A 9,057-nucleotide genomic window follows, 5' to 3' on the forward strand; every position below is an offset into this window, starting at 1 on the left:
TCGGACATGACTGAGCAACTGAACTGAACTGTGAAGATCAATCTTTTTTCACTGTTTGTTTTGGAAGGAGACTTGACTTTGAAGAGGGAGAAGAAAGACTTCTGGCTTGGAAACCTGCAAGCTGAGAGATGCTAAGAGACACCTGTGTGGAGATTCCCGCTAGCCACCGTGAGGCCTGGAAACGTGGCTGTTGAGTGTTGGAATCTTCAGTTTGAGTTATGTCAAGGTTCCTTACATGTAGCACCTTGCTGACCTGCCCTGATCCCATTCCATCCTCCCGCAGGGTGATGCTGAGCGTTTCACATGGTGTGCGTCGCTTCGCACGGATACCCTAGTCCCTTCTCCTTCCTCCCGAGACTTCAGTGATTACACGGCTTACGGCAGAGCTCCCAGTAGATGTTCGCATTTGGGCAGCATCCAGTGTAAAAAAGTTAATACCCCAAGGGGCAAAGAGCTGGTAGATGAATCTGTCCCCCTTTCTCTGTAACTTTCTAACCATATAATGTCCTGAAACAGAGGTTATAATGCTTCCAGAGGGTGGCTCTGAGGGGTCATCTGCACTTCGTGTTGGTGAACTCAGCAATGCTTCCTCGTGTTTCTCTGCCTCCGACCCTGCCTGGCTGCCCTGCCTCTCACCCCAATTCCAGGGATCACACTCCCTCATAAAAGTGACATACAGGGGCCTAAAGCTGTGTCTAAGAAACCCAGTGAAGTAGCTGGTATATCACTCATTTCACATCCTTTCCCATCACAGTGTCTAGCTCAAATGAGGTGCCCAATAAATATAAACAGACGTGAACACGGACCAGAAAACTAGACGAGGAAGCGGTGCACACTAACTCTCTGCGGTGGGAGACTTTTGGTGAGAAAGTAATCCAACGGTTATAATTTTCCATTTATCAGCCATGGGGAAAGGGGCAAATCGGCCACTTTGGATCTCAAATTATTTTACTTTCTAAAATGGGACTCTTGAGTTGTATCTGAATATCATGAGGTTCAATTGAGAAAATACATATTGCTGTGTTCTGAAAATTGTAAAACCAAAAAGTTATTGCTCTGGTATCACAGTCTTAACTAGATAGCTTCTTCCCCCTTCAGGTTTTGAGAGTATTTCCATATATTAGCGATTAACACGCATCAGTAAGAATTTGGAAAAGCTGTGTGAGAGTGAGCTTATATTAAGCTATAATTAATGAATTCTATAAATAAGAATTGTGAAATTCGAGATAAACATTTTCACTTTTGCTTCACATCTTTTTTTCCTCAAGTGTACAATTCCGTGTTACACCGTGCTGTATGTTACAGCCCCAGGATTTATTGTATACCCGTGCTGTGCTGTGCTCAGCCGCTCAGTCATGCCCAACTCTGCGACCCATGGACCCCCGCCAGGCTTCTCTGTCCATAGGATTCTCCAGGCAAGAATACTGGGCTGGGCTGCCATGCCCTCCTCCAGTTCTTTTATACCTAGAAGTTTGTAAATACCTTTTCACTACTTTTACTCACTTCCCCACCTTTACGCCCTCCCACTCCACCTCTAGCAATACAGCAAACCTATGCTCTGTACCTATCTGTTTGCTCTTTTTAGAGTACATATCTAAGTGAGATAATACAGTATTATCTTTTTCTGTCTTATTTCACTTGGCCCAATGCCCTCAAGGTCCATCCATGTTGTCACAAATGGCAAACTTTTCTTTCTAACGGCTGAGTAGTATTCTGTTGTGTATATATAGACACCACCTCTATTTTATTCTTCTTCCAGGTTCACTGAGCTGCAACTGACCCACTGCACTGTATAAGTTTAAGGTGTGCAGCAGAATTACTTTACTTACAGCTTGTAATGTTCATCACCATGAGCTTAGTGAATATCCATCCTTATACATAAAAATTTTAAAAAATAAAAGAGAAATATTTTCCCTTGATGAACGCTTCAGATTTACTCTTAACAGCTTGCATGCATAGCATACAGCTGTGTTATCATGTTATAAAATATATCATGTTGTAAATTATATCCCTAGTGCTTACTTATAATTATGAGCTTATGCCTTTTACCTGCCTTCATCCAATTTTCCCCAACCCTCACCTCTGTTAATCACAGATCCGACCTCTCTTTCTGGGAGATGGTTTGTTTCTGAAGTAAAATTGACCTACAATACTGTTAGTTCTAGTCACACAACATAGTGATCCTGTATTTCTATATGTTCCAGACTGATTGGCAGGATAACTCAAGTTACAGTAAGTCTCCACACAAAGATTACGCAGGCGCTGACTGTACTCCCTCCCTACGTTTCCTAACCCTCACTGATTCTGCATCTGGGAGTCTGTATCTCTTAATCTGCCTCACGTATGTTCTTCTTCCTGCATCCCCCTCCCCTCATATTTGGCAACCACCTGTTTATTCTATCTATAACCCTGTTTCTGTTTTGTAACGGTTATTCATTATGTTTTGGACTTCACACATAAGTGAAATCACGGGGTATTTGTCTTTCTCTAACTTGTTTCTCTTAGTTTAATATCCTCTAGATGCATCTATGCTGTCACTGATGGCAAGATTTCATCCTTTTTCATGACTAAGTAATATTCCTTCACACACCCATAGTTTGTTGATGGACACTTAAATTACTTCTATACACTGCTGCTGCTAAGTCACTTCAGTCATGTCCGGCTCTGTGCAACCCCATAGATGGCAGCCCATCAGGTTCCCCATCCCTGGGATTCTCCAGGCAAGAACACTGGAGTGGGGTGCAGTAAATAATGCTGCTGGGAACATTGGGGTACATTTATATTTCCAAATTAGTGTTTTGTTTTCTTCAGAAATATACCCAGAAATAGAAATGCTGGATTATATGCTAGTTTTATTTTAGTTATTTGAGGGAACGCCATATAGTGTTCCACAGTGGCTGGGCCAACCTACATTCCCACGACCAGTGTGCAAGAATCTGCTTTCATCACATTCTATTCACCAAAATTTGTTATTTGTAGACTTCTTGATACTAGCCAAGCGTGAGGTGATAATCTAATTGAGACTTTGATTTGCGTTTCCCTGTTGATTAGTGACATTGAGCATCTTTTCATATGCATATTGGCCATCTGTATGCCTTCTTCGGAAAAGGTCATCAAGTCTTCTGCCTGATTTTTACCTGCGTTGTATTTTTTCATGTTGAGTTGTATGAGCTGTTTATGCACTTTAGGTATTAACCCCTCATCAGTCTCATCATTTACAGCTATTTCTCCCATCAATAGGTATTCTTTTTGCTTTGTCAGTTGTTTCCTTTGCTGTGCAAAGAAAGGTTTTAAGTTTAAATCGGTCCCATTTGTTTACTGGAGAAGGCAATGGCAACCCACCCCGGTACCCTTGCCTGGAAAATCCCATGGATGGAGGAGCCTGGTAGGCTACAGTCCACGGTGCGACTGAGCGACTTCCCTTTCACTTTTCACTTTCATGCATTGGAGAAGGAAATGGCAGCCCACTCCAGTGTTCTTGCCTGGAGAATCCCAGGGACGGGGGAGCCTGGAGTGCTGCCGTCTCTGGGGTCACGCAGAGACGGACACAACTGAAGAGACGCAGCAGTAGCATGCTTATTTTTGCTTTTATTTTCTTTGCTTTAAGAAATACATTCCCCCCAAAATGCTATAATTTACATCAAAGAGGACTCTGTATGTTTGATTCTAGGAGTTTTATGGTTTCCAGTCTTGTATTTAGGTCTTTAACGCATTTTGAGTTTCTTTTTGTATGTGATAAGAACAGTTTTTCTAATTTCATTCCTTTACATGTACCTTTGCAGTTTCCCAGCCCCATTTATTGAGACTATCTTTTCCCCATTGTATAAACTTACCTCTTTTGTCATAGGTTAATTTCCCATTTAAGCATGCATTCATTTCTGGGGTTTTTTAATTTTGTTCCATTGATCTGTCTGTTTTTGAGCCATTATCATATGATTTGATGATTGTAGCTTTGTGATAAACTTTGAAATCAAGGAGTGTGATATCCCAATCTATGTTGTTCTCAAGACTGTTTTGGTCATTTGGAGTCTTTTGTGTTTCCGCACAAATTATAGACATTTGTTTTCTTTCTGTAAAAAATGCCATTAATTTTTAGATAGGGCTTGCATTGAATTTGTAGATTGCCTTCGACAGCCTGAACATTTTAACAACATTAATTCTTCCAATCCATGAATACGATTTATTTTTCCACCTGTTTTATTGGCCCCTATTTCTTTCAGCAGTGTCTTAAAGTTTTCTGAGTATAATTCTTTTACCCCTTTAGTTAGACTTATTACTAGGCATTTTATTCCTTTTACCAGTGGTAAATGGAATTTACCATTTTCTTAATCTCTCTTTCTGATAGTCTGTTGTTAGTGTATCAGTTTAGTTCAGTGCAGTTCAGTCACTCAGTCGTGTCCTACTCTTTGCGACCCCATGAAATGCAGCACACCAGGCCTCCCTGTCCATCACCAACTCCTGGAGTTCACTCAAACTCATGTCCATCGAGTCGGTGATGCCATCCAGCCATCTTATCCTCTGTCGACCCCTTCTCCTCCTGCCCTCAATCCCTCCCAGCATCAGGCTCTTTTCCAATGAGTCAACTCTTCACATGAGGTGGCTAAAGTATTGGAGTTTCAGCTTTAGCATCACTCCTTCCAAAGGACACCCAGGACCAGTCTCCTTTAGAATGGACTGGTTGGATCTCCTTGCAGTCCAACGGACTCTCAAGAGTCTTCTCCAACACCACAGTTCAAAAGCATCAGTTCTTCGGTGCTCAGCTTTCTTCGTCCAACTCTCACATCCATACATGACCACTGGAAAAACCATAGCCTTTACTAGACAGACCTTTGTTGGCAAAGTAACGTCTCTGCTTTTCAATATGCTATCTAGGTTGGTCATAACTTTTCTTCCAAGGAGTAAGCGTCTTTTAATTTCATGGCTGCAGTCACCATCTGCAGTGATTTTGGAGCCCAAAAAAATAAAGTCTGACACTGTTTCCACTGTTTCCCATCTATTTCCCATGAAGTGATGGGACCGGATGCCATGATCTTCATTTTCTGAATGTTGAGCTTTAAGCCAACTTTTTCGCTCTTCTCTTTCACTTTCATCAAGAGGCTTTTTAGTTCCTCTTCACTTTCTCCCATAAGGGTGGTGTCATCTGCATATCTGAGGTTACTGATATTTCTCCTGGCAATCTTGATTCCAGCTTGTGCTTCTTCCAGGCCAGCGTTTCTCATGATGTACTCTGCAGAGAAGTTAAATAAGCAGGGTGACAGTATACAGCCTTGACGTACTCCTTTTCCTATTTGGAATCAGTCTGTCGTTCCATGTCCAATTCTAACTGTTGCTTCCTGACCTGCATACAGGTTTCTCAAGAGGCAGGTCAGGTGGTCTGGTATTCCCATCTCTTTCAGAAGTTTCCACAGTTTCTTGTGATCACACAGTCAAAGGCTTTGGCATAGTCAATAAAGCAGAAATAGATATTTTTCTGGAAGTCTCTTGCTTTTTCCATGTTAGTGTATAGAAATGCAAAAATTTCTGCATATTAACTTTGGATTTTCCAACGTTACCAAATTCATTGATCTCTAGTAGTTTTTGGTGGTGTCTTCAGGATTCTCCATGCGTAGTATTAGGCTCATGAGCAAGCAATGAGAGTTATATGTCTCCCTTTCCAGTATGGGTGACATTTACTTCTTTCTCTTGTCTGATAGCTGGGGCTAGGACTTCCAAAACTATGTGGAATAAAAGTGGCAAGAGTGGGCCTCTCTTTCTTATTTCTGATCTGAGAGGGAATACTTTCAGGTTTGTGCCGCTGAGTATGGTGTTAGCTGTGGCTTGCCATGTGCTTGTCTGACTCTTTGTGACCCCATGGACTTTAACTCACCAGACTCCTCTGTCCATGGAATTTTCCAGTCAAGAATCCTGGGATGGGTTGCCAATACCCCCTCCAGAGGGATTTGGCATACGTGACTCTTGTTATGTTGATGTATGTCCCCTCTCTACCCTTTCTCTGGAGAGTTTTTTAAAGTTATAAATGGATGTTTAACTTTGTCACAAACTTTGTCTGCATCTGCTAATGTGACATATCGTGTTGATTTACAAACATTGATCCGTCTTTGCATCCATGGGATAAATACCACTTGAATGTGATGTATAATCCCTTCACTATATTGTTGAATTCAGTTTGCTAGTATTTTATTCAGGATTTTTGCATCTATGTTCATCAGTGATATTGCCTGTAATTTTGTGTGTGTGTGTGTGTGTGTGGCAATTTGTCTGATTTTGGTGTCAGGGTTTTGCTGGCCTTGTGGAGTGAGTTCAGAATGTTCCTTCCTCAAAAAAAAAAAAAAAAACAAAAAAGATAGATAGACAGATTTCTTCCTCTGCAATTTTTTGGAATAGTTTGAGAAGAACAGGTGTTATTTCTTCTCTGAAAGTTTGGTAAAATTAACCTATGAAGCCATCTGATCTTGTACTTTTGTTTTGGGGGAGTTTTATTTAAATTCATGATTCAATTGTATTACTGGTAATTGGTCAGTTGATATTTGATATTTATTCCTAGTCCAGGCATTGGAGATTGTACTTTCCCAGTAATTAGTTCATTTCTTATATGTTGTCCATTTATTGGTGTACAGTTGTTTGCAGTAATCTCCTATGGTGCTTTACATTTCTATGGTGTTGGTTGTAACTTCTCTGTTTTTGTTTCTGATTTTATTGACTTGGGCCTTCTCACTTTTTTCCTTAATGAGACTTAATGAAGTTTTATTAACTTTGGTTATCTTTAAAAATCAGCTCATATTCATTGATCGTTTCTGTTGCTTTTTTCAGTGTGTACTTCATTTATTTCTGCTCTTTTTTATAAAATTTATTCTACTAACTTTGAGAGTTTCCTGTTAGTTTTCTTATTCCTTTAGATGTGAGTTTAGGTTGTTATTTGAGATGTTTATTGTTTCCTAAGGTAGCTTTGATCTCTGTAAACTTCCTCTAAGAACTACTTTTATTGCATTCGTCCATTTGTCCATTGGACATTTAGTTGACTTCCACGTCTTGGCTATTGTAAATATAGCTGCGAGAAGCATGGGATTGCAGATATCTTTTTGAATGACTGTTTTCATTTTCTTTAGCTAAGCACCCAGAGCTATAATTCCTGGATCATATGGCAGTTCTGTTTTGTATTTTTTTGAGAAGCTTTCATGCGTATTTCCATAGTGGCTGCACCAGTTTCCATTCACACCAACAGTGTTGCATTTTCCCCACATCCTCACCAACACTATTGTTTCTTCTCTTTTTGATAATAACCATTCTAACAGGTGGGCTTTGCTGCTAGCTCAGCTGGTAAAGAATCCTCCTGAAATGTAGGAGACCACAGCTCCATCCCTGGGTCAGGTAGATCCTCTGGAGAAGAGATAGGCCACTCACTCCAGTATTCCTGGGCTTTCCTTGTGGCTCAGCTGGTAAAGAATCCGCCTGCAATGCGGGAGACCTGAATTCGATCCCTGGGTTGGGAAGATCCCCTGGAGAAAGGAACAGCCACTCACTCCAGTATTCTGGACTGAAGAATTCCATGGACTTGATAGTCCATGGGGTCAAAAAAGAGTCGGACACGACTGAGCGACTTTCACTTTCGCTCTACCAGGTGCAAAGTTATATTTCATTATCGTTTCTGGTTTGTGTTTCCCTGATGATGAGATGATGCTGAGCAACTTTTCCTGTATCTGTTGGCTATCTGTAGGAAAAATGCCTACTCAGATCTTCTTCCCATTTTTCAATTGAACTAATTTGTTTGTTAGAAGTTGTTCTTCATATATTTTGGATATTAACCCCTCATCAGGTAAAGGATTTGGAAATACTTTCTCCTACCTCATAGGTTTCTTTCCATTCTGCTGATGGTGTCCTTTGCTATGCAGAATTTTAGTTTGATGTAGTCCACTTATGTATTTTTGTTTTTATTAAAGAGACTGTCCTTTCCCAATTAGATACCCTGAGCTACTTTGTCCATAAATTAGTCCATAAATTTGTCCGGGTATAAATGTGTTAATTTCTGAGCTCTCTATTTTGTTCCATTGATGCATGTGTCTGTTTATGGCATCATACTATTTTGATTACTGTGGCTTTGTAATAGTGTTTGAAATCAGAATCTGTGATGCTTCCAGTTTTCTTCTCAGGATTGCTTTGCCCATGGAGGCTCTTCTGTAGTTCTATAAAATTTATGGATTAGTCAAGTTCTGTGAAAAATGCCACTGGAATTTTAGCAGTGATTGAATTGAATCTGTACTTTTTTGGGGGTAGCATGGGCATTGTAACAATATTCTTATGACACAAAATAATCTTTCTATTTATTTGTGTATCCTTCAATTTCTTTCATCAGCATCACAGTTTTTACTATGCATGGGTCTTTCCCCTTCATGGTTAAATTTATTCCTAGATATTTTATTCTTCTTTTATGTAATGGTATGTGAGATTTTTTGTTTAATTTTATTTTTATAATTGATACATTAGTTTCAGATTTACACCATGAGTCTTTCTTTGTATATATTGCAAAATAGTTACCACAATAAGGCTAGGTAACATCCATCACCCTATATATAGTTTACAATTTTAATTTTCTTATAATGAGAGCTTTTATGATACACTCTCTTAGCAACTTACAAAAATACAAGACAGTATTATTAACTGTAGTCAACATACTATGCATTACATTTCCATGACATTAATTTTTTCATTGAGGTAACATTGGTTCCTAACATTAGATTTCATTTGTACATGATACTTCTGTTTCTGTGTACCCTTCTGTATGCTCACCACCAAAACTCTGGTTTCCATCTGTGACCATTATAAGTTTCACCTCCCCCGAAACCCTTTCCCTTCTGATAACCACTATGTTCTTCTCTGCATCTGCGTGTTTTTGTTTGGTTTGATTTGCTCATTCATTTCCTATTATTTGGTTTTGACTTTCCACATATGTGTGAAACCGTCCAGTTACTGGCATGGCATTTATGTTGTGAAAGGAAGGCTCCGTCTTCTTAGCCCGCCGTCCACGGGCACCGCGTGTGTTGGCTTTCATTTGTGTCTTCT

Source organism: Ovis aries, chromosome 5 (genome assembly GCF_016772045.2).
Source record: "Ovis aries strain OAR_USU_Benz2616 breed Rambouillet chromosome 5, ARS-UI_Ramb_v3.0, whole genome shotgun sequence".
Taxonomy (NCBI): domain Eukaryota; kingdom Metazoa; phylum Chordata; class Mammalia; order Artiodactyla; family Bovidae; genus Ovis; species Ovis aries.